Source organism: Strix aluco, chromosome 16 (assembly GCF_031877795.1).
Source record: "Strix aluco isolate bStrAlu1 chromosome 16, bStrAlu1.hap1, whole genome shotgun sequence".
NCBI classification, from domain to species: Eukaryota; Metazoa; Chordata; class Aves; order Strigiformes; family Strigidae; genus Strix; species Strix aluco.
In genome coordinates, this window is record NC_133946.1 from 1,096,835 (window position 1) to 1,122,673 (window position 25,839).

General features: G+C 39.5%; 1 long non-coding RNA gene across 10 annotated transcripts in view; it reads left to right on the plus strand.

The window, feature by feature from the left end:
* The window catches only part of LOC141930929 (uncharacterized), a 304,098-nt gene that overhangs the window by 131,483 nt on the left and 146,776 nt on the right, over positions 1 to 25,839 (plus strand). For 4 of the 10 annotated variants that reach the window (XR_012625430.1, XR_012625432.1, XR_012625431.1 and 1 more), the window contains one exon: positions 9,471 to 10,403. The exons of 3 other annotated variants lie outside the window; for them this stretch is intronic. This is a non-coding gene — a long non-coding RNA (uncharacterized LOC141930929). Of the gene's footprint in view, positions 1 to 9,470; positions 10,404 to 25,839 lie in introns of those variants that run through there. 3 more of the 10 variants (XR_012625438.1, XR_012625439.1, XR_012625434.1) reach the window with 2 other exon arrangements.

The window sequence follows — 25,839 nt, forward strand, 5'->3', positions numbered from 1 at the left end:
TATAGTGTAACACTACTTTTTGTTATATCTAACACTAAAATGTATCTGCTTAATACACAGGAGTAGTTATGTGGTTTCCAAATGAATAGAGATCACCTAATTTTACAGAAATCATGCTGTATTAGTTCTGTTTTGTGCAAGATGGCAAATAGTAATGTTAATTAAAAAGCATCAGTGTCAAATAATATTTCTGTTAAATTTTATGGAAATAATTTTCTCAAATATATTTATAACTGAGATGTATGCAAGCTAACAACTATGACTTCCAAACTCTTTGCTCTTCTGAAAGTGTCATAAACCTTACCGACAGGTTCTAAGCTTTATTGAGGTCATAACATTCAGCTCCAGCATCTCTGGGAGATCCAGGCTTGTGGTATTTGTGTGTAGAAAACATAACAACTGACTGGAAGGGCCATTTTCTAACTGGTTATAGTACATACGTGTGTTGCCGAATGATGATTGTTGACTTCAGTGGGACAATCTGCATGCTTCAGGTGGGGGACACACTTGGTGTACTACTAGAAACTAAGAGGTGAATGAGTATTTGAAGGTTAAAGACTAATGTAGCAGCTAAACATGCACATCTCCGGGTTGCTCTTTTTTAAGTAAGAGAAATATATATGTGAAATACATTGTTTCTCTTAAACATCACTGGTGACATTTTACCAGCAGTAAATTATTTCAGAGGCTCAACTTTTTCACATTTGCTTTAGGCCCAAATATGCTATATAAAAAAAAAAAAAAAAAAAAAAAAATCTTGTCTGTCCTTATCCTTTCTTGCTGCACAAGTATTGAGACTAATGGGCCAAGCCCCTACATGTGTTTGGATTTGCTAGAAGCTTCCTCTGTTTTTCCAGGCACAATTTTTTTCCCAGATGCTGTCTTTTTTATTGTTAGTGTTACTTTGTTGGAATTTATTTTCTGTGCCAGCTTCCTATATGAATTTCTTCAGTAGGACACCTGGTTTGAGTCAAATTATACATAAGCATGCAGTAAGCTTCTGATTTCCTGGAATAGCTCAAAGATGATTATGCTAAACAATAAAATCATTAGGTTGTGAATAATTTGAATTTTCTGCATTGGTTAGAGACAGTGATTATTCTAATCAGTGACTTGTAAGAAACATTTGACTGAATTGATCTAAAAATACATTTAAATATCTTCTGCAAGGATATAGGGACACATCTCAAGATTCCTCTTGATTGTTTGGTTTTTGTCTTTTTTTTTTTTTTTTTTGGAAGATGCAAGTAATAAGTGGTCATGTTTTTCATCAATGTTTCAGTTATTTTTCTAGACATGAAAATAAAAATATGTAGATTAATAAAGTGCTCAGAGTGCAAAATAGTGAGAAAACGATAAAATATGGACAATTACACTATATACACTAGATAAGGGGAGAGGGTAGCTTAAAGTCTTTTAAAGCTGAAAGTCTTTTGGTCTGTGGTGCCTCAGTGTCCTTCCATGAAAGGAGTACAATGATTCTCTTAAAATTTGACTGTTCCACACATATGCATTATAAGCTTTTCAGTGTAGGGTCAGCCTTTCACATGTACATCGTTTGGAACGATGATACTCTGTTTTGTGAGACAAAAGGCCCCTGCGTGCACTTAAAGCTCAAAGACAATTCTCTAATAGTGTTTTAGATGGAAAATCCTCATTAAATTTAGCAAAAAGACTTCACAGTCTCACTAAGGATTGGTCTTCCATGCAGTTTTCCCACATAAGCCTATGTATGGAGGGGTCAGTACATCTGTGTCCTTTGCATTCTTTTCATTGCTCACAGCCTAGTTTGGTCAACAGGCTCTGGGTAAATATGACACCAGGGTTGTTGGTTTTGATGATAGCCAGGAGGCAAAGGTGCTTTTTGAAGTGGCATGATGAAATGACAGACAGTGAGGAAGCAAATCTGAGAAAGGGTGTGTATCTGAAGATCTGATTGCTTTCTTCCAGCAGTTACCAAGAAAAAGCACGGCCTCTTCTAACGACTCTTGTCTAAGTCCCTGGGTTGTGGTGGCGCGGCAGGAGCCCCCCTCAGGGCCAGGGCTGCCGCCATGGCGGCGCGGCTCTCCCGCGCTCTGGCGCACCCCGCGGCCGTGGGCACGTACGGCACCGCCGCGTGCAGCCCAGCGCCGCCCCCCGCCCCGCGGCGGGAAAAGGGGGGCGGGGCCCCGGGGAGACAGACACGGCCCTCAGCCAACCAAACGCCTCGGCCAGAGAAGTTTCTAGAACGCTGGCCATATATCACCACAGTTCAGATCCGGCCAGGCTATAAAATGGGGCCCTCACCACAGCTCCGCTTGAAGCGGTTCTCTGTGGAGCAGCTCTGTGATCGGAAGCGCTCCCCTCGGATTGGGATGGCACCCAAGGAAACTTCCTGGGATTGGGTGCCCTCACCCTGCTCCCTTGGTGAGTGAAAACTTGTTCTGGATATCCTTGAGTGAGCCCTCGCCCTTTCAGTGAGCGACTGCATGTTTTGGGTACCTTGAGTGAGAGGTTTCCCCCTCAGCGAGTGAGTGTGTGCGCACTGGGGGTTGTGACTCTTACGCGGGGTTGTCCTTATGTGGTGGTGTGTAGTAATAACTTCCCCAACTGGTATGCTGAACCTATAGTTTCTTGAATGTTACTGGAGCATTGTGTCGATTACCTTGTTGTCTTGTTGGTTTCAGCTGTTTGGATTTAGTTACAAATTGAAGTTTGTTCAAGTTTATTATCTGTATGAAGCTGCTTTGGTTTACCTCCATAACATGTGGCTTAACCCCAGCCAGGAACTAGGCACAACACAGCTGCTCGCTCAGTCCTCCCCCCTTCAAGTGGGATGTGGAGGACAAATGAAAAACAAAGTAAAACTCATGAGTTAAGAACAGTTTAACAACTAAAAATAATAAAAATAGTAATAATTGTAATGAAAATTAGTATTTCTTTACAGAAGGGGTTGTTAGCCATTGGAATGGGCTGCCCAGGGAGGTGGTGGAGTCCCCATCCCTGGAGGTGTTTAAGAGTAGGGTCGACATAGCGCTGAGGGATATGGTGTAGTTGGGAACTGTCAGTGCTGGGTTGATGGTTGGACTGGATGATCTTCAGGGTCCTTTCCAACCTAGATGATTCTGTGATTCTGTGAAAAGGAAGATAACAGAGAAATAAAACGCAAGAAAGACAAGTGATGCACAGTGCAATTCTTACCACCTGCTGATCCATGCCTGAGCAGTGATCAGCCCCTCCTGGCCAACTCCCCCCAGTTTATATACTGAGGATGACATCCTAAGGTAGGGAATAGCCCTTTGGCTAGTTTGGGTCAGCTGTCCTGGCCGTGCTCCCTCCCAGCTTCTTGTGCACCTGCTTGCTGGCAGAGCATGGGAAACCGAAAAATCCTTAACTTAGGATAAGGGCTACATAGCAACAACTGAAACATCAGTGTATTATCAACATTATTCTCATACTAAATCCAAAACACAGCACTGTACCAGCTACTAGGAAGAAAATTAACTCTGTCCCAGCCAAAACCAGTACATCAGTACTCCAATTCACAAAAAATTGAACACCACCTTTTTTGGAAAAGTTGTCATAAAAGCAGAAATATTGCTTGGCCAAAGATAGTTTGCAATGCCAGCAACATGAATCATGTTAAGAAAAGATCGATAGGTCAGCAACTTATGTCTTTCCACTGAGATGATTTCATGCTGAGTCACTGACAATATTGTAACCATAGACTCACCCGTTATTGGAGCACGTTATGAGTTACAAGATGGATCAGAAATAAAAAATATCTGTGACCTTGTTTCTCTGCTGTGATGAAAAAGGAAAGCTTCTTTCATTATATTGTCCCACTGTAGATCAAATTCTCCTAGAGTATGTGTTCAGCAACCTGCAAAATGACAAGAAAAATATTCTCATGTACATTTCTTAAACCAATTCTGAAGGATCACTTTAACAATGTAGGAGCCTTTTTGTGACATAGATCATGCTTTCTGTGATGTAGGTCCCATTCAGGTGATTGTATTTCACAGCATTACAAGTTTGAAGTCAGATTTTCATTCCGTATTTTGTTGGTTTACCTGGGATATTTCATCTGAAAGGACTTTTAAAAGGCGCCAGCTGTTCCTCAACACTTAAACCTGCCCAGAGGTATAAAACTTTCAGAATGGCAGCGTAAAAATATGCCATATGTTTTGAAATGCAGCTGACTATGCTGGCACTGTGTGCTGTTATTGTCAGTTCTTAGGTATGAGATAAATGACATGCAAAGTCTTGCACACCCTCAAAAGCTTTACTTCCCATCACCCTCACTGCAGAGAGTATAAAGGTTCTTTTTCCCAGTAAGGCTACTTCCATCCAGGAAAGACAACAAGCCCTGTTTTTTGGGGGGGAAAAAAAAAAAAAATCAGTGAAGCTAGGTAAACAGTAGGGAGTTTACCACTCCAAACCTGTTGATAATGACTGTGTACGGCTACAGAAGCCCTCCTTCCTGTACTATGCTCCATCAGCAGACCAGGCCTTAAACCTTTGTCAGCCTCTGCCTCTTTCTCATTATCTATAACCCCCTTCTTTCTTTTTTCTGTATTTGGCTTTTTGTCTTCCTCTTGACATTCCAAGATTTATTCCAGCTGCTATTTTATCTACTTTTTTCTTACAAATCTTCTTCTAATCTTCCTCTCTCACATCTTCTGTTTTTCTTTTTCCTTCTCATATATGGCTTTGCTTATACGTATTTTTCACTAACTTTGTCACCCTAAAAACCTTCTGTGATTGCAGCTGGTACACAGTAGTATCTCTCTCGCCATGTTATCGTAGATAGTCCTGTGTGATAATTGAGGGTAGATGTTGAGATTTCCCAGATCATTGTACCTCATGACAGGCTACTAAACTGGTGTTTCAGAAAGGACTGACAGATGCTTTTGTTTGTACACATGGTTGTCAAAGCTGCAGGATGCTGGGAAGTATTCAGATGAGAATGACTGGACAAATCAAGCCCTTCTTGTGAAGTATATTGGCATTGTTTCAGAGGGATTCTCCCAATTTTAAGGAAGGAAAACAAATCTATTTCAAAGGTTTTTTTTTAAAATCTTTACTCTTAAGATAATTGTAGCAGTTATTCCATTCAGGGAGGTTCAAAGAGAGGATCCATGAAGTGTGTTCTTAGGATTCCAGAAGTATTCAAAGTAATTACAACTTTTGGCATCTCTACATTGTGACATTCCAGGACAGATCTGCAAACTTCACTGTGTATTTATCCATGAATTACATTGTGATCTATCACTTTTATCAAAAGAAACAGGATGAGGACACGTCTGTTAACTAACCAAAAGCACAGTATCAAACAAACCAGTTCCCTGAGAAGAAATCCATTTGTCAATTCAAAGGATAGCATGGAATTCATAGAAAATAGAACACATATTTCTCAGCAATAAATTAGCCTACATGTACATAGGCAATTCACATTTCACTTTGTGTTATTGTAGCTGTGCAAACTGTTATGCAGAAAAAGAGAACACAATCTTGCTGCAGACTGAACTAAATAAAGCATTTACTTTGGCTGCTTGTAAATAAATGTTGCTAGATTTCCCCAATGCATTTTCAGGGTTTATTTCTAGAAGGTGGTTGGGTTTGTTAGTTTGTTTGTTTGTTTGCTTGTTTCTTTTTGCTGATTAATGTTAGTACTGGGAGTGGAGATGGTAGTTTGTCACAGAAAAATACCTTGAGCACCTTGTAGCCTGGGGGCTGCACCGATGAATTAGAGTTTAGGAGTCTTGGGATCTTCTTAATCATTCATCTGCTGCTTGGCTTCAGTAAGTCTCTTCTGTTTTCTATGTTGTCCCTGGTTTTGGTAATTAAGGAGAGCGAGGACTGTCTTCTGTGATTACATATCTACATTTTAATGTGATACATATGTACATTGACATAGAGGCTGTCCCCCTCTCCTCGTCTGCCCTGCCTGAAGAGCCTGTATCCTTCCATTCCAACACCCCACTCATAGGTGACATTGCACCACGTCTCTGTGATGCCAATAACATCGTAGCCCTGCAGGCGTGTGCGTGGCTACGATCTTACTGGCATCACGATGACGCGGATGATGGACCATAGATTCTCAGAACTGTGAATTGCATGTAGTTATCTTCCTTTTCTATCTTCCAAAATACTGCAGCCAGGAAATATTCATGGATTCTCATGTATTTCCTCAGTACTGATGCACTTTGAATTATTAAAATGAATTACCTCTGTGGAAGGTGACAAGGAATAGGATACAGTCCTTTATTGCAGGAATCAGTATGTTGGGTCATCTTTATGGGTATGATTTTCAGAGGTGAGCATGTCCCATTTCTTCTATTTTTGTTCTTGAGCTGCAGTGAATTCACTGTGTTCCTAGAGAAGGCACAGCTGAGTTTCTCTTTGATGTGTGGCCAGACAACCTTTTTCTGTGAGTTTTAAAAGATGGCAAAACAGACCTGGTGCTCCAAATGCTGCTCAGAGCCTCTTGTTTTATCTCCCTACCTATTTATTGCCATCAACTGCATTGGGAAGAGAGGAAGAGTAAGAACCCCATCTTTATACCAATTGTGCTGTCTCGTAGCAAAGAAAAGGAAAAAAGCAGAACTTCCTGTCACTTGTTACCTGGGAAAAGAGACCTACACCCACCTTGCCACACCCTCCTTTGCAGGTAGTTGTAGAGAGCAATAAGGTCTCCCCTGAGCCTCCTTTTCTCCAGACTAAACAACCCTAGTTCTCTCAGCCCCTCCTCATAGACTTTTTCTCTAGACCCTTCACCAGCTTTGTTGCCCTTCCTTGGACATGCTCCAGGACCTCAGTGTCCTATTTGTGGTGAGGGGCCCAAAACTGAACCCAGTATTCGAGGTGCGGCCTCACCAGTGCCGAGTACAGGGGGACGATCACTTCCCTAGTCCTGCTGGCCACGCTGTTTCTGCTACAAGCCAGGATGCCATTGGCCTTGGCCACCTGGCTCATATTCAGCCGGCTGTCAACTAGCAGCCCCAGGTCCTTTTCCGCTGGGCAGCTTTCCAGCCACTCCTCCCCAAGCCTGTAGTGTTGCATGGGGTTGTTGTGACCCAAGTGCAAGACCCAGCACTTGACCTTGTTGAACCTCATACAGTTGGCTTCAGCCCATCGATCCAGCCTGTCCAGATCCCTCTGCAGAGCCTTCCTACCCTCCAGCACATCAACGCTCCCATCCAACTTGGTGTCATCTGCAAACTTACTGAGGGTTCACTCGATGCCGTCGTCCAGACCATTGATAAAGATACTCAACAGAACTGGCCCCAATACTGAGCCCTGGGGGACACCACTTGTGACCAGCTGCCAACTGGATTTAACTCCATTCACCAACACCCTTTGGGCCTGACCAGTTTTCTACCTAGCAAGAGATTGAGGGCAAACTTCTGGTTAACGTTTTGTGCTCATAGCTACAAATGGGCAGCAGTGAAATGCCGGTGTTAGAGTGTTAGACAGCATAATGAACCTTTTCCAATGACAGTGCCTCAGTTTGTCCAGGAAAGAGGCTTTGGTGAAGAATGAAACCACAGATCTGCTCAGGAAGTGAATATCACTCTGTATCTGGTTCTTGGTTAGGCTCATCTGCCTCTACTATGGACTGCGGTAGTTGATGCTAAAGGACTTACGGTGGTAGTGGTGATTATTCCATTTCTTTTGAGCCTTTTTGTGTGGAAAATACAACAAGTAAATTCTTGTTGCATGTTTTTCTCATGTTTCTGCATTCAGTTACAGTATACATCTTAATCTATAAATTTCTTCATTCAGTTACAATGTACGTCTTGATGTATAAACTCAGTATTCAGGAGACACCAGGTTTTAACACAGCTTTCTGCAGAACTGTAATGTTGCAGTAAAACAATGGGTAACATTTATTCTATACTACATTGTTTTTACTCAGCAAAGTCTCAGAACCTCCTTGCTAGGAGTAATGTCATGTTTTGGAGTTTGAGTAATGTTACACATAAAAACATACATTAACCATCAGTTATCTTACAAGTGGGTGATAAAGTACAGATCCATTAGTATATTAACTCGTTGGCAGTAATAAAAAATAATTACTCATTATTGCAATCTCTTCTTGACATTTCTGCTGCTGAACTTTTTAGGGGAACTACAAAATGTTCTCAGATATATTAGAAATCTATTGATGGATGTTCAGTTGGTATCAAGCTCTTGGAGCAAGCTGGTCTTCTGGATGGCTGCCTAGTTAATTGGTGATTAATGAAAGCTACCATTTTGTTTATGAATTTGGAAGCCTGTGTTCTTGGCATTGTTGAAGTATGTAAATGTCTTCTTCAGATAAAACATGACATACAACACCTAAAATACAAGTGCTTTGTTCTGCTACCTGTCAGATCCAGGAAAAGGTCTAGATTCTTAAAGCTATGAATTTAATTGGAAGAGTAGGTGAACTGGCAAATACTATCTACTCAGTTCTTTTTATGACATTCTCTTGAGTCATTTTGCATAATGAAGAGCAAAACCAGCAGATGAGATATCCAAAAATATAATGCATTTATAAGTAAAATCTGCAGGCTGCTTAAAGTAAACATTTTTAAAAAGCAGATACACCTTTTGTTTTGTTTTTGTGGGTTTTTTTGGTTTTGTTTTTGTTTTTTTTTTAAAAAAACCAAATCAGGTGCCCTACCACAGGTATGGCTAGGTATCTGAAACTTCAGAAAAAAGTACTGATTTAAAAAATCCAATTACTATTACTAGGTGAAATCCTGGGTGGTGATAAATGCTGGCAAGGTCCTCTGAAATTAATGGGAATTGTGGGTACTTCACACTTCCTAGAATTTGACCCAGAGTCTGTGGGAATGGCCTCTTTTAACTGTTGGTAATTAAATGGTTATTCTTGCAATTGAACTGCAAGCTGTTCTAACCATAGTCTGCAATCATTACCTTGCAATTAATTCTTCTTTAGGGCTTTCAGAAGTAGCTCTTGAAGCTGACAGCTGCAGCCTGCCACGTATCAAGTGCTTTATATAACTACTTTAATGAAAACTCACATGAGTGTAAGGTCAGTCTCTCCACAGTATGTTCTAATTAGATTTCCACTTTTCTTTAAAAAGCAGATCACATCTGGTCTAAAGACAGAAGCCCATTGTGCCACACATAGAATAGAATAGGTGTTGTTTTCTACTTCTCATCTCAAAGATAATGACATGGAAAATTAATTCTCTTCTACTCTTTAGTAATCTTCCATCTGTTATTGTATTTGTGTGTGCAACTGGATACAAAAGCTAATCGCAAACCTCTGCTTTAAAAGAGTGTTTTGTTAGCTCCCATGTCAACATTAGCTTATGCAGATGAGGTTGTTGAAGCAGAAATTTTGCAAAGCAGTGTGGAACATCGCTCAACTGTATATGCAAGACTGGCTTATTATCACAGCATCCATGTAAAGTAGCTGCTACAAATTTCCAGGATATTTTCATAGCTTATTGTCCACTTTATTAATGTTCTAGGTGAGTCCTCTAGCTCCTTGTAAAGCTGTCTTTATACTTGGAGCAGAATGTCAATATTTCTGTCTCGTGGATTTTAATCTGAACTCAAGGAAGAATTTGGCCCAGTGGATTTCTAATATTCCGTTCTGAGATGAGCAATTTGTAGACAGTATTTTTGTCACTTGTGGAATAGCATGTGTTGTAACCCACAAAAGAACAAAACTGATTTTCTAATTTTGGAGAAGAGGGTGGAAGCATGCAGATGGTATCCGGAGGTGATGTCACAGTTCTGCTGGTGAATCCTGATGTACCAGAGCAAAAACCAGGTATGTACCAGACTTTTCACTTAGTAACATATGCATGGCCAGACATCAATATATGGGCTTGAAGGGAACATATCTGTGACAAGTCTTGACTCCTTTAAAATGCCCATAATTTCAAAAAGGCAGAATTTCACTATAATATTTTCAAAGAAATTGAAATTACTTGAAGGGGAAATGACAGCTGTACAGGAAAGAGTCAATCCCTGCATTCTTTTTTACATAAAATATTCCTGATGCTGTTACTCATTTATTTTTGCATTGTGTCTCAATAGGACCAAAGGTAGTAATTTCTCTCTTGAGCTGTTGGCCAGAAAGGCAAATCCAAGTGAATTTTTAAGAACTATCCTAAAATGAGCAATGTTACCATGAAGATACGACAGACACACCATGACTGGATGTTTGCTTCTAAGGAACACAGAACATAAGAAAACTCTGCAAGAGCAGGCTGGACTGCAGAACTGAGTTGACTGGCAAGCACACAGAGAGAAGAAATCCCAAACTGTTCTTCAGGAAAAGAGCAATTAATGCTTCTAGATACTGAAATGAGTGTACTCTTTGCTTGTCCATTCTGACCTAGAGACCTTAAGGTACTGTATTCTAAGCAGTTAATAAATATTGTCTTTTCTGAAAAGGCTGTCCTGTGTCACTGTAAAATGCCTCCTTCTGCATGTGAATTGTGAGAAGGCTAATTCCCAGTGGAGATCCATCCTCAGGGAAGCCAAAGTGAGAAGCAGGGTGTATGGAAGGAATCCAGTCATAATGGATCAAAAAAGTGTTGCAAAAAATAGAAGGAGTGATAATAGGTTGCTTTAAGCCCAGGGGAGTGAGATTGCTGTATTGCTCTTTGAGGCCAGCCAATTGCAGAGCTGTAACAGCAGAATACTACTTCAGTGAGTTTGGTGAACGATTGATGCTCTGGAAGGCGGTGGTTTTTTTTTTCCCCTGCCTATTACTTTGTGTAAACATACTGTCATTCAGGAAGCCTAATTGAAGCATGTGAATAGTTCCATTGAAAGTAATAAGATTAATCATGCTGGAACCATATGGTTAAGTGTCTTCCTAACCATTGACTCCAGAATCTAGAACAACAGTGGCTCAGACTTCCTTGGGGCCCCTTTGTTTTGCCGTAGTACCTCCAGTGAAAAAAATATGCACAGTAAATTACTAATCTGATAAATCTTGTTCATTCCTATGAATGCTGTTCATAAGTCCCCTAAACATCAAAACTTTGTTAGCCTTTTCAATTTTATTCTTCAGTACAGCCATCTCTTCCATTATTTTATCCACATTTTTAAATAGATTCCAAAACTTATGAGTGTTTTATAGAGAAAACATTAGTTATTTATAGATAAATCATTAGGTATCAGTAACAGTAAAAAATGGAGAAAAATATGTATGCATATCAGAATACAGAAGACATAAGCAAAACGCGTATCTTCCTATCTGTTAGTTGGGAAGGTATGTAAACCTTTTACTCATCTCATACTGAGTTTTATTTTTCATATCTTTCACTTAAGGTGTCAGTGTAGATAGTTTGTATCCTTAGGTTGAAGTCTCTTCCTGTCCTTTTTCAACCATTAGCTATGTGCATGATTGAGGAGATTGTTCATTCTGCAAAGAACAGCTGCTTTGGAGGAGCACCACGGAGCCACTTGTGTTGAGTGAAATGCCGATGTGTTCCAGGTGCAGGTAACAGAGAAAGTCATCAGGCTTAGGGGGAGCTGGATACTTTGATTGTAGCCATCCCCCTTCAAATCTTAGTTTTGTTTTTGTGAGCATATTCAGTGCATCTTTATTCTAACTTTGTGCCATATACCTTGATCTTTTTCCTAATCTCAGATTTACGTTAATTTCATTTGTACAGTACTAACCATACAATCAAGAGAACATTCTATTTGCACATAAAAAATTCAGAGTTACACATGTGGTGAAAACTTCTAAACACTGAACTCATTGGGGTGTTGTGGCAGGTGCACCTGCCCAATAAAAATAGGACTTATTGGCTGCTGAAGTGTAGCAGCTCCTGATTGCCTTTGTTCTTGGGGCTTCACGGTAGTTGGAGTCTTTGGCCAATAGGAGCCACTATTGGCTACAGATCAGATTCATCTGGGTATCAATAATGTCCCCTGGGGAGCCACTTTGAGTTTGTCCCCTGGAGCAGCACACTGTGGTCGAGGCCTTTCCCCTGGGCTTGGGGCGTAGCCCAAGGAAACTTCTTGAGGTGACTTGGGTCTGGACGCTGCCCTGAGCAGTCCTCGAGGGTGAGAGCCCTCACTTGTCAGATGAGTGATAGAGCATTTTGGGTTGTCATTAAACCCTAGCGAGTGGTGGTTTGTTCTGCGTTTTGGGTTGTCGTTAAACCCTAGGAAGCTGTTCTGTTCTCCTCTCACAGATATTCGAACCTGTAATTTGCGGAGGGCTAGTTAATTGTGTTGACCATAAGTTTTTAATTTTTGGTGGTTGGTTCTTTATTTGAGAGCCTCTGTAACAGGTGTATAGTCTCCTTCCTATAAACACCTACCTTCCATAATGGCAGTGGTGTTCATGAATGCTGTACATCTGTTATAATTTAAGCAGATAGAGCACAGCTTTCAGTCTTTGCGTATCTGCCAGATTTTTCAAAAGAAAATGTATACCTGCTAAAATGAAAGTCCCAGGTTTTAAAGGGCCACTGAGGTGCATCGTTGTCTTTGAAGTCAATGAGGTGTGAGTATTTCTGGGCAGCATTTCTGACTTGATGGCTTGTGAGTCCCAAACTGGAGATAAGGAAAGGGCATAAGGTATTGAAAAATGATATGAAAAGCTGCCCCTTTGTTTCTGGCAATTTTTACACATTTTCTATCACAAAAATAACAGATGATTAAAACATTTGACTTGTAAACAGGTAGTTGACCTGAAAACTCTGCAAACCATGCCTAAGCTGTACAAGGTATATGCTTTTTAGATTGTTTGGTTGTAAGTGAAAGAAAAGCTGGTATCCAGTTCGGAATTTGCATTTTTGGCAGCTTCAAACAGGAGTTACAGTTTGTGGTCTGGGCTGAGCTCTCCAGAGGAGACAGACTTGAAGACAGAGTCACAGTCTGATTCATTTCATGTCATAACGCTCTTTTAGCCACATGAAAAAATTTCTGATGGTGGTGCTTTGATGTTTATGAATGACACAGTGAGAAACACCTAAGCAACCTACTGCCCATCCTGCACAGGATCTAAGTGGCTCACAAGCAATGGATGAGCAATTAATTTTAAGTCAGAAGTAGCTATGGTGTAGGAGAGAAAGAATGTAATTTACAGCAAAGGTTTTAATGCAATCCTGAGAATATTAAGTAGAAGTTTTGTTTTATTTGGCACTTTTAGAGGTCTCCCAGTGGAAGACTAATGTTCACAATTCAGCAAAGTTGTTGATCACCAGTGAAAAGAGCCAGTGGAATAATTAAAGCATAGGAAAAAAATGTATTAAAGAGGAAGAGTTCCAGGAGGTCAGTCTTCTTAATCTTATCAAATTTAAGGTGAAAGGGTGGTTGTAGTAGTCATTATATGAGAAATATAATTTATATGTTCTCATAATATATGAGAAATGTTATTTTCCTGTGGAGGGCTTTCTAAAAACTATCAGATGAAAATAAAGCAAGTTCTGATGTTTGAAATTGACAAACTGAGAATCAGGGCATTAAATATTTTTTAACAATTAGACCCCCATTTGCCAGGGAAGCTATGGATTATGCTTCCCTGGATGCATATTAAATCAAGAATAGATATTGCTTCATAAAATATGAATTACTGGAATGAGTTTTGACTTTGACTCTCAACTTTGTGCCTCTGCTTTTTCAGTTTTGTGTTATTCTTGACAAGAAAGTAAGTGTTACAGATTGGTTACAGTGGTTTTGGATGTGGACTAACGGCCTTTAATGCATGCTTGTTTTTCCCTTAGGACCTACTAGGATTTTAAAAGTCTATTTATAGAAACAAATAGCTAAAACATTCCCTTTTCCTACTTAGGAGCCAAAACACAATTGCAAACAGTTATCTGTATTCACTGAAGGTTATGTTAGATGTTTGACAATTTTAATTCAAAGTAGGTTAAACTTTTGCATATTATTTACAAATTAGGTTTCATAAAACATCCTGACGACATGGAAATGACAGTGATTGATGTGAAGTAACATACAATTAGTACTGACTGAATTGCTAATTACAGGATTGACATCTCATTTGCAATGAGATGCCGCAGGTCTCTTGCAAAAACAACTGACAGTGTTGTCGTGTTATTTCTCCATTTCCCTCAGCTTGTAGTTTGATGCCCTGTAGTTAAAGTTTGACCAAAGATTCATTCTCATCTTGTAAAAATCTCTTGCAATGTAAGAAAAGCCTTAGGATGAAAAGCAAAATGGTCACCACTCCCCAAGAATTAAATCTCTCCTGACACTTTCTCCTATCAAAGGAGATAAATTGTGCTACACTATTGTTACTTGTTTTATTAGTTACACCAGCTTTCTTACTCTTTCTGCTTTATTTCCCTGGCATGCAGAAGAAGTAAATACTGCTGTTACAGAGGTAAGTTACACAGGAATCTGGCTTGAAAGGAAAGTGCATTTGAAATGGTACATTTTATTAAGGAAACCCTTAATATCTGGAAAAAGTAAAAAACTGCATTTTAGAAGCTATGTTGTGGAGTGGCCCTTCAAACAGTAGTTACATACAACAAATGCTGAAAGGGACTGGCCAGATGTAATCTCACAGATTTGTCACAGTTGAGGGTCTGCTGGTTGAGATAATCCAGTCACCTTGCCTGGCCACATGTATATAAAGAACAGTGTGGCTATTCATTGATCAGAGCAGGATTATTTGTTACAAGGTGAGGAAGGTTTGAAAGGATTTCAGAATAAATGCTGTAGTCTGGCATGTGCTGATTAGTACTGTAGATAGAGAAGAGGGAACAATAAGGAAGCAGAAACACAGAATGACAGCACTAACACTGACAGTGGAACCAGAAGCTGCAGGGTAGAAAAGAAAGTGACTGTAAGGGGTGTTCCCAACTACTTCTCGACTGACTTAATGAATAAGGAAGCCAATGGGATGTATCCCCAGCAGTCTTGCAGGTTTTGCCTCAGGCTTTCTCAGAAACAGAGACCCTATTTGTGTGAGGAAAGAGTCTTTTGGCTCAGGTGATTTCAGAGGTATGTGAACGCTTTCTGATATGATTCTACCCTTCATCTATTAACATAATTTACAAGAGTGATGTATGAACTATGCTCCCTGTGGCCTATGGAGAGGATCAAAAAGGGGCTCAGTCAAACTGAGCAGTGTCCAGAAATGTCTAGGAGTCTGAAATATGAGAAGACTCAAGTAGAAGCGCGAAGGAGTTTGAACTATGAATACCCTAAGGCAGAAATGTTTCTTTACCTTCAGCAATAATACAGTGTGCAGACAAGACCTCTGCATTCCTCCAAGCATTCTGCACATCTGCCCTGCCTGTGAGGAAGAAGATTGAAGAATGGCTTTTAATCACACCTGCAAAATGAAAACAGTATTTTTTTTTTTTTAAGAGATGGAAGGAAGCAGCTGCATTATTATTTGCATGGCTTATCTGAGACATTTGGTTTCAGTGAGATCTGTAAGTGTGCACTACCCAGTAGAACAGACTTAAAGATGTGCTTGCTTTTGGCATTTTTTGGGGCTTGTAGCATTACAGACAATCTTGCAGAAGGGTAGTCTTAGCTTGGACTGCATCCTCAACATGGGTGCTTCAGTTAAATGGCTAAAGTTAGGTGGGATGAATGAGTTGGCCTCACAAGTAGGTAAAAACCTCCAACTCTTTAAAAGATCTTCAATTAAGGGAATAGAGTCAGTAGGTGTTCCAAGTTACTCCATGCCTTACTGAGGATTGCTGGGAACAGTGGGGGAACAGAAATGTTGTCTTGTAAGTAATTATTCAAACAGTGGGTGACGGGTTAACAGCTTATCACCCTGATCGTGCTATTTGCCTACAAAATTGTGTTTTATACAGTAAGCATATATGGTGTCAGTCTCCCATGTCATATAACCTTCTACCTTTCAGGTTCAGTGGTGACAGGAGTGGAAAAGAAAAGCTTTGTTTTCTTGGAAGCTATTTCATTATTCTCTCTGACAGAATCTTAGTAACGCCAAAGTCGTTTGAGATAGAAGAGCAACTTAAAGTATTTTTAACAGCATAAGGTTTGAAATAAGAGCAGTGTCTAACAATTGTAATCCTTTACTGGTCTTCTTAATAAGATAGAATATGACAAGAATGCTAAGTACCTTCAGTTTAGCAAGTGGACCTCTAATTCCTTCTTCAAAAGTATCTGGTTTACTCATTCTGACAGCTAAAATGTGAAAATAGCTAGAAGGACATATACCTATGTCATTAAAAAATGTCTTACTTTCCCTATTAGCCAGGATCTGCCAGAAGAATGTGCCCTGTATACATCAGTTCTTTTATTGCCCGTATTAATACCATAAGGAATGGAAATACCATGGTGTTCAGTGGATTTTCTAGATTAAAATATGTTTACATAGCTGACACTGACAAGAGGGATTTACTTATGGTGGTGGAAGAAAGATGGCACACAGAGACTCAGAAGAGTTTTTCAGTAATTTTATGCTTACTCAACTTTCTGTCCAGTCTTTCCCCAGATGAAGTCCAGGGGAATATGGCTTTAAGTTCAGAGGCAGGAGGATAAGGTACTTACGTTTGCTGACTGAAGTCGTGGATATTTTTAACATGATGGACTGACATGTTGTAGCTGAAGTAGAGCATAGAAGCTGTTTTCCATACATTAATGTTGCTGAACTCAAGAAAACCATCCAGACCTGTCAGGGAAATCACCACTTCTCTTGTTCATACTTGCACAACGGCAGCATGTCATTCTGTAAATCCCTGTAGGGGGATAAATATTGTATGGCAGATTAGCTAACATGACGTACCTAATAAGTTACTAGAAAACTAGGTCTGAGGTTGGCAATATTTATGTTAAGCTCAGTATGGGTTTATGATAATGAAAGTGCCTGATGGTGTTGGCCCACTGCAAGGAAAGTTGCTGTAAGGCTAGCAGTGATGGGTGAAGGTGGAAGAAATTATGTTTAAGAAGTAGAACTGATTGCTTGTCCTGAAAACAAATATAACTTCATCCTGTAGCAGTGAAATGGTTTTCTGCTAGGGCCAGCAAACAAAGAATGATAAGGTTTTCCTGGTAGAGGCAGTTTATTATGGTGATAAAAGGAACCTAAGACTAACAGTAATAATAACAAAAAAAAAACTTGACATGGAAAAATATAGGTGACTTGCAAATAGCAGAGGTGAGAGTGATCATTCTTCATGTTGTTTTTGCAAGGTACTTGTATGCATTACATGTATGCATTAGACTATTAATGTATGCATTACGCATTGTTTTTATAGGCTTGATTGTCCTGAGTCATGTGAAAATATCTACAATTTTAACTGAAATTAACGAGTAAACTGGATAAAGCTGAATGTGCGTTTGTGTTTGGAAGATAAGATAAAACAGTGAAGCAAGAGAACTAATAGTTTTCTCTGTTCTATTTGAAGAGGACAAGAACCTCTTTTCTGCTACATAGGTCATGTTCGAGGAGAATGGAGGACACAAGTAGTTTGCGCCTGAAGCTGTGCTCGTATGTGTGTTTGTATGCAAGTATGTGTCTGTGTGCAGGTAAAGACAGAAAACACATGTTTTCCTCTGTCTAGCTTAATAAACCACTGCCACTGATGTGATTTGGAGCAGTGGTAGTAATGAGCTTGTCTCAAAATTAGGTTGATAACTCCAGAGAACTTGGTGAGGTTTTTTTGTACACTAATACTTGCAAATATGCAGTGTATTGAATTTATGTACACAATTTTTATGTACTGATGAGTAAATATGGTATCCAAACAGTATGTAAACTGGAGACTTAAGTAATAGTTAATAATTCAACTCTGTCTTTAAAGCTGACTTACTTTTTTGAGGAAGTCATCCAAGTCATCCAGTTTAAACGGGCATATACTGGAATTAGAGCGTTCAGGTCTTTCAGTGCTACCATGTCTCTATATTGCCTCCTAATCACTTACCTTGTGAATTTAGAAGATCTAATTTGTAACTGTCTGTGTACCTAATTACTAGTAATATGCAGTTCTGGATACAGAACCATAAAAGGCGATGAGGCCACCTTGTGCACACATTTCATAGAATACATCATACATACACTCACAGGAAAACAGCATATGTACAGCAGGTGTAATGTATGGGGGAACAGGATGTAACAGAATTTAGCTATTTGGCATTGTGTTGAATCATAAAACTGCTTCAAATACACACTGTTCTTTACTTACTAAAAACAGTTGCCTTTGAGGATCACACTCCTCCTATCTTTGCTCATTCAAATTTAAGACCTAATTGTGAAGAAAGACTACGGCCTAGGTCATCAACTGGTAAATCAAATCTGTTCACATCCAATAAGGAACCAACATATTTAATAGAAATTAAAAATATATTAATAAAATTAAAACAAATTATTAAAAATTACTGAAATGAGCAAATACTTATTAATCTTGAAATATAAAATTAATACAGTTATGTTATAACATTTAGGTAATGATGTAATGGTCACACATAGCTTCTAAAGGATATTTCTGATTAGACTCTGGAAAAAAGGCAATTCTGATTTTCCTAGGCAACATACTTTCTCTCAGAGAAGATAGAGAAGTTTCCAAAGCTTGAAAAGTTACTGTGAACAAAAAAATGATAGGATGACACAGAGGGCTGCTGTCTACCATCACCAGTACATTCCTCTCTGGGAACAGAATTAGGGGCCAGTATACAAGAATGATGGGGAAACTGCTTCTGTGATACGGAGGGTGGTAAATAAAGCATTAGGTTCCAGCTCCAGACTTCTGTGAATAAAATGAACTTCCTTTGTACCTTCGTGCCAATGAAAAATGAACACGCTGGTGAACAGATTTATTCCTGAAAAGAATTTCTTTATACATGCTATGTAGTAGAAGAAAAATGAGAGACAGCACACTTTGTCAAACAGTATTAAAATATGTATTCATCTAGCTGAGAGTTTTAGGGATACATTTTTTTAATAGTTATTTCAGTATTTTATCATTTTACCACTGGCTGGTTTGATTTGTCTAACTGGTTTATTCTTTATCTGGTTCTGTTTTAACAGGTTTTCACTGTATAGCTTTGATCTGGAATAACTGGGATGGAGGAAAGTTTTTAGCAGCTCTTTTCTTACACTGTAAATGCCATTTCTTTACAGATATTACATTCATAGATATATTAAGACATCATTTTTATTAGGTCTAGTCACATAACAGAACTGGAAGTGCAAATACTCAAACTCTATAAATAATGTAGATACAAGGACCAACTTTTCTTTCAGTTTCCTGAGAATGACTATTTTGGATAAGAATGGCAAATGAGCTAGTGCAGCTTACAGAAAAATGTACTTAGCTGTGTGCTATGAGTGGTTAAGTGTATCCATAGCTATAGTACTTCAGGTCTATGCTTGATTCTCATTGTCCTCAGTAAGCCAAAAATACATTATTCAGTCTTTTGCTGAACTGGGCGCAGCTTCATCGAAGTGCTTTGGCTCCAAGTTTCTGGAGTAGGAGGCTAAATATTTTGTTGAATCTGAACTATAATGCATTTGATTATGAAAGCATTTCAGGGAGCTTTTCTTAGTAAAGCTAAAGTTGAAAGGAACACAAGATATTCCCAGTAAAATGAAAGTAGGTCTTAAAGAACCAAGTACCATTTCTTGTTTATAAACAGAAGACTGAGAATGTTTCAAAGCTTAAAAACTAATTCTAAGGGCAGAAAATAAGTACTTCCATTTTCTCTTTCCTAAAGTGTTAGTTCAGATATAGAGCAAAATTGCTGTGGGAGAAGAAAGAAACACTGGCTGCATATAAAAGCAAATACCTTTGCAACGCTGTAAATGGGTTTTAGAGAAATGGAGAAACAGTTAGTCAGAGCATACTTTTTCTAACAATTCCCAGTTTGATGCTTAGCTAGGCCATTTAACTTTTTTTTAAAGAGTCATGATTAAAATAATAACTAGAAAGGACTGAAAAGTAGAATCTTTCCTGCGGGAAATGCTATTTCAAAGTTGTTTTCAACCTGAACTAACAAAAAAGTCCAAGTATCAAAACTTTGCTGAATGAAAGGCTCAGAAAAATCTCAAATTGACAGTCTAAGAATAAAAACCTCTGAATTGAAATGTTTTAATTTCTAAACAGGTGTTAGTGCAGTTGGCAGGTGTGAGAGGCTCCCTGGGACACGGTGCTGAGGTGCAGGGGACAGGCTCAGCGTGGGTATGTCCTCAGCTGGCTCAGGAGAGTAGGCGTGCAAGCGCCACAGGGTGAGGAGGTAATCCTTGCTAGGCCCTGATGAAATGAAATAGTTCCTGGGGTCAGGAAATGTTTTGGCCAATTCATGACCAACAGATGGCTGAAAGCCCTTCAGAAGGCTGGATATGCAGCTCTGAATCCAAATATCCCCCAGTGTGTGCATGTAAAACTGGTTTCTCAACAAATCCAAAATTGTAGAACCAACATACAGAAGTTTTGCTCTATAGTGACTTTTTACAAAGGGGTTACTACATATTTAAATGCCTTTGCAAATAACACTTCCCAGTTATTCTGAATAAAAACATGTAATTCATGAGGTGATCACTAACATTCATGAGGTGGTTACTAACATCAAACAAAACCAGTGATAGCTGCTTAAACTCTTGCCACAGATCACTGGTAGCATCACTGACTTTATAAAAATATTTTATAAATGGGCGCTGTTTGGATATAAAGGTTACCTAGACATTTATTTTTGTCATGGTTTGTTGGAGTTCAGACAAATGGATGGGGATTTAAGCTGCAGCTGGATGTGGGATGCACAGAGTGTCCTAGCCTACAGCAAAGAAGCTGCTGTGAGTACCTTTGCTGCTTTTGGGAGCAGACAGGTCCAGAAACACAACTCCAGCTGCCCTGGGGCCTCCCCACTGCCTGGTGCACATTGCTCCCCCAGCCTCAGCAGCCGGGAGCACGCAGCCTGCCTCAGCGAGCATGCTGGTAATACTGAGGGCTGCGAGCTCTTCTGCTGCTAGGCCCGTACATGTTATTATAAGAGATTTAGGGGTAGATGGAGATAGGAGGCAGCTTTGTTACTATGCCTGCAGGACTGATCCTTGCCTGTGCTGGAGAGCCTAGCAGAGGGGCAGCTATCAGGACACCTGGCAGATGAGCAAACAGGGGAGTCGAAGGCAGGTGCCGCTGCCAGCCCAGCACTGCTGCTCTGCCTCCTGGAGACCTTTCCAGAAGGTTCCGACAATGGACATTCCCCCTTAGGTGGCGGCACACTGCCCTGTGCATCTTGACCCAGGGGCCAGAGGTGAGTGCTGATCATTTTGTAGCTCTTTAGCCTTTCAAAAGGCTGAGAGCAACCCAGGAAAGTGAGTTCAAGCTTGATTTTTTTAATCTGAGAGGCAAGCAAGCATACCGCCCAAGCTGGCATGTAAAGTAGGGGTTTGTATTGAGAGCACTGAGGAAACAGTCAGTTCCTGCATCATGTATTAAAGCGGGACACAGTGGCTAAGTAAGGCAGCCTTCAGCATGCTGTGAGGTGCAGTGAGTCTGTATACTGTGTGCACACCAGGTGTAGATACAGAGGATTTCCTGTTAATAAATCTTCTCTAAAAAATCCGATGGTGTGCCACCTCCTATCTTATGGTGCCTCCTACCTGCCCTCAGTTATTGGAAGCTGGAGGTAGGCTGTGTTTCAAAATGCATTTGTTGCAAATAGCCATATTTCTAAAAACTTCCTTGGTGTGACTGGAAGAGATGACTCCAAGAGTCCCCAGAGGTGATGGCAGTGTTCTCTCACGGAGCCTCAGGCCAGCAGTCCACACTGCTGCATACTGTGGGCTGCCTCCTACAGTCAGGCTTGGTCAGAAAAGTTATGTTGTATACCCTCCCAGTCCCACCAGGTATTCTTCTTTGAAAAGGCCAATTGCTTTGGTAATCACAGCCCTTTTTTTAGACTTCTTTATATAGCAAAGACTATTAATTAGCCCACATTCCTCTTCTGAAGCATACAGTGTGGCTATAACTGCATGTGTGTAGTAGATAGGTTACTTGTTTTTTACAATTTTATTGTAATTACTGCTATTGGAATGATATATATGGAATACAGAAATGCTGCTTAGTTATATCTGTGGAGCTACGTTAATAATGTCTTTGTGGAGCGACATAGTGGCGTCCTGGGTGTAACCTGCTGCCATGCTGGGATTCAGGGTCAAGGTGTAAGCATATAGAGTGGTCTGCGGTTTAATAGTGTCTGATGAGAAGGGGCGGTGTGAAGCTGAGCTATCCCTAGAGATATCCGTGATAGAGAGGGACTTTTTTTTGCAAAGAACTAGAGCAGTAACTAATTTTCCTGTAACTGTTGTAGAATTGTCCTCTGTAGCATTGCTGAAAATACGATTTCTATTCTGGAATAAATATTTTATTTTAAACTCAAATTTGAGATATGGTTTGAATGTATTTTTATTCATGGGAGCTATTTCAGTTTTATCTGCAGCGTTACAGCAGAATAAAGATAGCGTCATATTTTGCTCTGGCTGTGCAGGGAGACAGTCTCCCTGTAGGCAGAGGTCTTCCTCTCTAACAATGGTAGTTCCTTCTGACCTGCTTACTGAAAGATGATGAAAAGCTTCAGAAACAGTTGTATTTCAGCTTCTTGAATGCATAGTGATTTGTTGCTAAGTAGGGATTTTATGGACATTGGGAAAAAGGTTGATGATGAAAATGGGATGCTGGAGGGTTGTGCTTTTCTTTCCCTCTTGACAAAGAAATATGTATGTTTTGTAGCATTTCATGTTGTATTGCTTATTTCTGTAGTGCATTTGTTTATTCAGGAGTGCAAAGTGTTCAATTGTTACCCATATAGCTGTAGAATGAGTTATTTCACATGGTTCTGTTGAATAAAGGAAACTTTACAGTTTACAGGTACAGCCTCTAACAATTCACTGTCTACTGTCACGGGAATAAACCTATAGTTCAGTGTATTCATGTGTTACCTCCCTTCTTCCAGCTTTTAAACTGAGGGTGTGTTAGTGCCAGCATTCTGCAGCACTTCTATTTTGTCAGTATATCAGAAATGGAGAAGTGACTTCTCACAGAAGTTGCAAGCTGGATGCTCTTGCATGGGTAGTGTGGCTTCAGGAAGTAGGCAGGAGTACGTTGTGGTTAAGGCAGTCTGATCACAAATTAGTCTACTGCTTTTGTTGTGGCTTCAGCTTGCTAATGTTTTTAGTTGTAGCTCAAAGTGATGCCCAGTGATGCAGACTTGAGGGAAAGGCACAAATGAAGATGCAGCCCCGTTGAACTCAGCAGGAATTTTGTCATGGGTTTTGTGGAAGGCCCTCAGAGCTAGCCTGAACCTTGCTTTATGGTCTCAGGATTATTTCTTCTTCAGCAAGGACACTGCTTTTGGAGAAGGATAACTAGATTTTTGTGGGGACTTTTTATCAAAAGGCAAGTAGTCAGTTGCTTTATGTATGTTTATGTTTCAGGGCCTTGGGTTGATCTTCAATGTGCATCAAACATTTTGATGCAGTCACGTATACTCATTCCTGCACAAAGTCACTCTGTATCAGTTTTTTCTCTGATTCTGAAGTTACCTTAATGTTTGCTGCTGACAAGTGACTTTTTTCCTGAATAGCTGCATTTAAATGTGTGTTCATACATCTTTAAAGATACTCGGTCCCTGATGATGTCAGCCTAAATCTACAGGTGCAGATCAGGTATCTGTTTCCGTTTATGTGAACTTGTACGTGTCTATATTGAGGCACTTAGTTTAGTCACTAGGATTCAGTCTGCATTTCTCCTCTTTATGGTGCTGTAAAATTTGTTCTGAAATGTTTGGTCTGTTCCCTTAAGCATTTAACTGCAGAAACGTGTGAAAAGATCACTGCAGCGTTTACACGTTTTGCTAGTACAGCACATGCAAAGCACATGCATTGTTTGTCACTGACTCTCTAATCTGTTGTTTGCACACCTCTTTCCTCAGAGGAGGCAGAGGCTCATTATGATAATGTCTTCATACATGCAGAGCTACAACTATTTTTGAGAAGAAACTGGCTTTAATTAGGAGCTTTTGTTTCCAAAACATGCAGTGAGTTGAGTTATTAGCACATAAAACAGACCTCAGGAGTAAAGTGAAGTATGGATTTTCTAGTGTGCTAGTATCCTCTGGTAACTATGTACGTGCTTGGCTTGACCTCATGATTAATGTGACATTTCTTAACACAGAATAGCAGCATGTCTATGAATAACTATCTGAGGTGCTGTACATTCATACCTTTAAATAGCTTGTGATAACTTTTTCAGGTGACTGTATCCTTACTGAATTACACAGTTCTTACTGTACTGAATCTAAACCATTAAATTATTTAAATTTTTACTTAATTTTCATTCTAGTTCTTCTTGCTTTATAGTCTGTAGTACTAAATGCCTTTAAGAAAACAGGCATTTATTTTGATAGGTTGTGAGTGGAAATTTTCTGTCCTAAAAGACCCTTCTATAATTCCCCAAGGCAATGAGCCATTCTGGGTAATTTGTTTAGTTCTGTGGAGTTTTTTTTTCTATATTGCAGCACTTTCTGAAGATTCTACTCAAACATTGTTTTATTTGTACAGTTGGTTTCAACAAAAATGTTTGTCATGGGCAGTGACTGTGCATTTTTCAGCTCAAATAACTAATGAAAAGCCTATGAAAAAGAAGCCATTTATAAAAAGCAAAACCCAAACAAACAAACACCTAACAGATTTTAGCCTTGAGTACTTAATAGAATCAGAAAGTGTAAGGAAGTGTCACACTCGCTGTTACAAATTTGAGACTGGTATCTCGTTTGAATTTGTCTTAGCTTCAGTTAGATTGATGTATTTTTCTTTGTTGGATTTTTTTTTTTTATTATTTTTATTAAGAGCCAAAACATCTCCTCCGCAAGGCAGGGTAATGAATGAATACAGAGCGGATTGCTCAGGGCTTTATCTAGCCTGGATCTGAAAACCTCAAAGGACAGATATTCCACAAGCTCTTTGGGCAATGTGTTCCAGTGTTTGACTATCATCTAGCTGAATTCTTTTCATTTTGTGTCAAATTATGACCATTGTCTCTCAACTTCCTGCCATGCACCTTAGCGAAACTTGCTTCCATCTTCTTGGTCAGCTCCTCTTAGGTATTAGAACAGGGTAAAACTACTTGAATAAGAAATACAGTCATAAGTAACAAGTTCAGCAGTGATGAAGTCCCTTTTTCTTCTTCCCATTTTCTATTCCCCTGTGCAGCTGCAGCAGGAATATTTTGCAAGAAAATGTGGTAAAAAAACCCCAGGATACAGATTTTTGAACATTGTTGGATCAGAAATACTAGCATTTATCTGGCATTATATCAACAGCCAACTATATACTGGAGACACAGACAAAAATCGCAGGCAAAGCTCATGTACACTGGCTGCACGGAAGTAGTCTAGAGGCATATAAGAAGGTTTTAAACTGGCTAGTCAGTTACCATTAATGATCATTCTGTAGCAGTGTGGTAGTGCTGGCTACATTGTTCTGCTCAGAGCTCTACTACGGTATAGTTAAGAGTGGGTTTTTTGGGATGCTGTCCATCTAGGTAGATATTTTTCTACAGATTTGAATGGTAAAAACCCCTCAAACCCTCTACCTATACATTGCTTGAGTATCACAAGATCCCAGTGGATTTCTAACCCAGAATGTGAACCGATTTGCTATAGTACAACAGCTATAGACAAAATTTGCTCTGAGAAACATGAGAGAGCTGAACTGAAGGATAATATTAAGTGTAATATTCACAGGACTACTGCCACAAAGGCAAAAGTCAAAAAATGGATTAAAAGTAAGCCTGCTTGGTTTTAATTTTGTGATCAATATGTAATAAATTAATTTATTATATTGATGATACTCATAGTTTCTTGTACATTCTTACATCATAGACATTTTACACAATTGTTTGAAGGCCTTGCAAA